Consider the following 6,000-nt stretch of genomic DNA (forward strand, 5'->3'; position numbering starts at 1 on the left):
TCAAATCTATTCATGTAAAGGTTACTTAAAAACTCAGCGAAAAATCATTGATCGATCGACTCAGTCTAATAACGCAATTCAGGTATTTCGGATACAGAAATAAATCACCAAATCAATCGCTTCCAGATTTTAGCATTGTTTTATCACAGATTTTATTACCAAAAAAAGATCAATGAAAAATGTATCCCTTTCGTTCCCTCAGCCGCCGACAATCTAAATTTCAGGAAACAAAAACGATTTTCTGTTGACGCACTCACTGTTTAGCTGTTGTTTCTCTGTTTTTACACAACTCTTCTGTTAGCTTTTCCGGGCAAGTCAGTTTCCCTTTCTCCCTATATAGTACAGACAGCATGCAATAATGTATCAAGCAAAAGTTGACGCGCTTCACGTTTATCTCCTTTTTTTTTAATTTTCTTATCATTTAGCTGTTGGCTCTTAACGCGAAAAGTCTATGTATGAGGAATGATTAATTTTGTTGTCTCGTTTAGGGATCCTCCTTCTCGATGCGTGGAAAAATTTACTATAAATTTGGTTTTTCAGCGTCGCTAGTTTTGGTTAGTTCAACACTTGCGTTTGGGATGTGTTGATTTTTTTTTTAAATTTCTCGATTGAGTTTTTATAACGGTATAGAAAAATTCATTCGTTCCCTTCGAAGAGCAGCTCATTTTGTTTGTTTCTTCTTTTTTTTATTTGACTCCATTTTTGCTTGTCTGTTCAGCTTATGATTTCGGTTTTAGTTTCTAACTCGCGCTAGTTCATTGTTTATTTCCTTCAATGTATGTATAGGCTAATGGTTGACGAGTCCCTTTTTCTGTATTTTAATTTTGTTTTTTTTTACAAGAGAGTTTTGAAGTTTTTGTTTGCTTCTGCGATTTTTTATTTTCAAATATTTCAATGCTTTCTGCTGGATTCGCACAAAAAGGCAATTATCGTACGATTCATTTGATCTCGGATTAGAGTGTGTCTTCGGAACTGAACAATTCTATGGAATCATTCGACTGCAACGGATTTATAACTTTGAATATTTAAGCTTAGCTGGTGAGGGAAAATTTTTACAAAAATTTGTAAATTTGCGTAAAATTAGGTTTGCATAACAATTTGCTCAATTTATCTATAAGTATCGAGTTTCTAGAAGTTCAACTGCTAAGAATCGGTTCAACGAAATGGCGTACAGTTACAACAAATCAATCAATGGTCAAGTAAAAACGACATTTAACACGTTTAATTGTTCCTATTTTTTGCGTACAAAAACAATGTATCAAGAGTGCAAACCTAACAACAACCTGTTTTTGTTCCATTTGTTTTCCTTCCTAGTTTAGTTTCCTTTTCCATTTAGGAGAATGTGTTTTTAATGCTGTGACCGCATGAATTAATTAATATACATAAGTTTCGTTCTGTTGTTTGAAGAAAATTTATAAGAATTTGTTTTGGCTGCTAGTAGTTCGGGATTGTTTTTATACTTTTTGTTTTTTTTTTACTTGAATGCAAGATTAACAACGTTTCCTTTAGTTTAATAAGTTGTATAAAACGATAATCTATATGAAAACTGTGTTCGTTAGATAACGGAATGTCCTAGCGAATAATGTTGCTGCGTTTCTGCTGAGTTGAGTACAGATCTGTAAGATAAACTGTTCAACAGGATGTGATATAGTGTGTTTTTTTTAGTAAAATATCGATCTTTTTTATTAACAAAATTTGACTAGTTGGGTTTGGAAATATACCTAAACGGTAATTATTGCACTTAATATAATGAGTAATGCGTTTTGTGTTCTCATGAAGCCTAGATTTTTTTTTGTTGAGAAAATGTTTAGCCTGATCGATTATGATTTGTACGGTTCTAATTTTGATTCGCTTTTGGGATTTTATGTTCAAATTCTGTTGTTTAGAATATAGCTTGGAAACTCCAGTGTTGGCTTAAGATGAAGTTTTCGAAAATTCCATTTTTAAAGAATTAACGCTATGGCAGGTATACAACTGGAAATTTCCACAAATCATAATCGATTTCAGATTTTCAATTCATAGACGTAATCTATCTGATAGAAAAAAAACTAATCATTTCATTTATCCTCCATAGCATTTCCCCCTATCTGCAATATTGCTGACGTAAGAATGATTAATCTAAATGCCAGTTGATCTCGTTTGTTCGTGCCAGTAGTATTTTGATTGATGTGGAAGATTTGAAGAAAACCTAAACCATCAGCTAGAAAAAAAGCTGAGCTTTCCGTGCATTCCCCGGTTCCGATCTTACTACAATCAGTGGAATGCCAGTGTCAGGCAGCGCCGCAGGCCAAGCAACACTAGTAAAACCAAGTTGGACACCACTAAGGATGACCCCCGACCGCAGAGTTCGATGATGCTTTCCTGGAAAAAGAAAAATAACGTTTAAGTTAATTTTGAATTGTTTTAGAAGGATATATGAACAAATGTACACTGGAGCCATAGTATTTACTGTGTTGAAAAATTGTGCAATTTTATGTTGATTGTGCCAAACATTTTTCAATTTTTTTCCCCCTAATCATTTTAGCGAAAAAATGATTTTGTCAGATGATTTTCAGAGACACGGGAAAATTTTAATTTTTAGAGTTCTGTGCAACGCAATATTTTTTTGTGAACGATATTCAAAATTTTAGGTCGATAAGAGCCAAAAAATAACCATTGTTTGATGATATAAATTCTTAAAGAAATGTGTAAAAATAATTTTAATTTCTCTAGAACAAATTGAAATTGAATTATTTTATCGAGTTCACGACGGAAAACCATATAAAATTAAAAAAAACAAGTGCACGTGACAAACGTTTTGTAGTTATTTAGCAGATAACGAATATTTATTAAGAACATGCTTTCGTGGAGAGGTGCACCAAGGTAAAAAATGTTACATAGATTCACGAGGAAAAATTAAACCTGCTAACGTTTGGAGCAAACTAGGTATTTGTTTAAAAAAATCGATTTGAAATGTAACGAGAGAGCTTTCGTTTTTTAGAGTTCTTTTAATGAAATTTCTAAAAACATTAAAAAAAATTGCAGGAAAAGGTTTTCAAGCTGATTTCAGCTGGAAAGAAAATAATATTTCTTGCCAGGATTTTTTTTTGTTTAGAAGACTATTCATAGAGCAACATCGAGTGGCTCCAGAGAGCTGTTGAGAAAATAAGCTCAAATATTGTTATTTCAAGATCAAAATGTTTTCCAAGATATCATAAAGATGGAAAACTCCCAAAATAGGTTTAACTACTATTATTAAGAATGAAAATTTATTTTGAATTTATTAAATTGGAATTGTCACTTCGGTATCGAATTTTGAATACGGCGAATGCGCCAACATCACTGCTTCGAGAAAAACGCGTTCAAAGTTTGACAGCTCCATAAGCTCCCAGCCAAAATTTTATTTTGTTTTTCTTTTTTTATGTCTGCACACTCTGCAAAGTATTTAAATGGGCCAAGATGAAAAAAAAGACTGGGTGATTATTATCCAAATTTTCAAAATTTTCAATAAAATGGAACGTCAACATCTGGTGAAAAAACGTTCATTCTTAGAAAGCGAATTAGAAATACAAATTTTCGAAATTTTATATGGACAAAAGTATACGAGGGGGGAAGGGGAGGGGGGGGTCTGAAATGACCAAAAATGAGTCTACTGGATAGTCCCTTAGGGAACTATCCACACACCACGTGGATTTGTGGTTTTTCATGTAACATTTTTTCTTTCTTTGTTAATTCAGAAAAATAAAGGACGGTTCAAAATAAAACATTTATTTTTGTAAATCCATAAAAAAAACCATTACATACTTCAAATTAAAACGCTCCATTGCTTGTGATTTAACATCAATTTCCCAAAGAATTTACCATAGCTACCTGACGAATACGTCGCAGACACATGATGTCATCAATCGAAAGGGATGATTCTTCTGCTCAATCGATGATTTTATCGAACATTCCCACAGCTTCTGCATGGCTGGTTGTCCCTTCATACGATGATTCATCCATTTCAGTGATGTGAGATGCACTCTGGTCTGGTTCCTCAGGATGCTCTGCTTCTTCATTAGTCGCTGATTGGTCGTCTAGAAAAAGGTTTAGGATTTCTGCATTGGTGTATGCCTTGCTCGCATATCGTTCTTCCACATTAAAGGCAATCATGCTATCATCGCGATTGTTCCTTCGCGGTGGTCCTCCATCAGCTGCGCCAATGGAATGTTGTCTTCGTGCACAAATTTATCGCCAATCACCATGCCAATCTTCTTCCAAGACTGCTGAATGACAACGTCACCTAATTCGATCCAGGCCTCATGTACCCAAAAGCAGACTTCGTTCAACGAAACCTTCTTCAAACATCCATCAGTATTGTCATTATCATGGGTCATCACATGCAGTAGAAGCTTCTCCCTGTATCGCAGCTTGATGTTTTGGATCACATTCTGATCCATTGGCTGGATAATTGCCGTCACGATAGGTGGAAGAAAAAACACCGTGATTAATCCATCATCACTCTGCAGGTTGTCATTCATATGATGAGCTGAACAGTTGTCCAGAAGCAAAATGGCCTTGGGTGGCTCATGTTGGCAGCTGCAGGAACAAAATTATTAAAAAACCAGAAACGGAACAGGTCCCTGGTCATCCATGCATTTTTGGACACAAGGTACGTTACGGGAAGTTTGACGTTCTTAAAGGCTCTGGGATTCCGAGATTTTCGATCAGAGCTTATGATCTGCTGTGACATTAGCGCATGGTATAAAAGTGATGCGCTCTTTAATAATTTTACGCCCTGGAGCACTTTCCTCTTTCGAACCAACAAGTGTTGTTTTAGGCAACATTTTAAAAAACAATCCCGATTCGTCCGCATTATTTTCCATCTGAGCATTAAGCTCTCGATGAAGTATTTCCTCGTGAAAGTTCTCCAAAAAACCATCAACACTTCCTAAGCTTGCGGATACCATAGCGCCTTTTGAAGTTATGTATCCAGTGCAGTGAAAATTTGAATGAATCTGGGACGTTGCAACTTTCAGCAAATGTTTGAGCTTTGACTATGAGCATGGTCGAAGAAACTGTTTTAAAAGAAACCAAAGGAACAAAACATCCTCCAAATTTTTATACGCACCTGTGGAAACGTATTTGAAAGTCTTACCACGCGAGGTGTTGGATGCCGCACGAAGTATGGAGTCAGCATTCTTTTGAATTTTTCTGACGGTTGTTGGATGGATGTTGTACTTCTCCGCGATGTCTGCTTTCTTCGCAGCCTTTTCCTCAGGATTCCGAAGGATTTTTACTTTTTCCTTGAGGCTGAGTGAGTTTCTTTTTTTTTTTCTCAATAGCCACTATTTTTGGAGACATCTGTAAATTGTTAAAAAAAAAAGCTGGATAGTACAAACCTTGCTCTACACAGTGCTTAGCTATTAATGGTGACGCTTTTTAAAGTTAGTTATAACGAAGGTTCTTGATGGTATTTCCGATATTACTGCGGAAAAATTGGTAAACGTATGCATTAGGAAACAGTATTTTCAGATTTTATTTGGCATTTAGAACTTACCTCACCGGCGGTTGGAAGCAGAAAGAGGTTGTTGAATATTGACACCTAATCATGAAGCATTTCTGTGATGTTGGCAGCAGTGAGCTGTCAACACGTGCTGATAGGTTCAAGATGTATTAAGTTTAAAGTGATCTAACTTATGTGATCAACAAATTCAGCAGTTTTGCAATTGCATATCAATCCTGCAGCTACGGACGAACGGTTTTTCAAATGGCATGTACACAATCCATTGAATGAAGGTGTTTGTAAACAATCACTTAGGGTTGAGTTCTTGAACAGGTCCTCCATTTTGCTATTTGCAAGACCTTTCATTTAACGCCTCAAGAACTCAAATCGGTCAAGCGGTCATCGAGAAATGTGTGTGACATTATTTTGTAACATACACACACATACACACATACATACACACACATACACACACATACACATATCTCTTAGCGTTCCAAGTCCCGAATGTGTGCCGTGACAGGCGCGAGTCTAGG

The sequence above is a fragment of the Uranotaenia lowii genome, chromosome 3 (genome assembly GCF_029784155.1).
Source record: "Uranotaenia lowii strain MFRU-FL chromosome 3, ASM2978415v1, whole genome shotgun sequence".
Lineage (NCBI taxonomy): Eukaryota > Metazoa > Arthropoda > Insecta > Diptera > Culicidae > Uranotaenia > Uranotaenia lowii.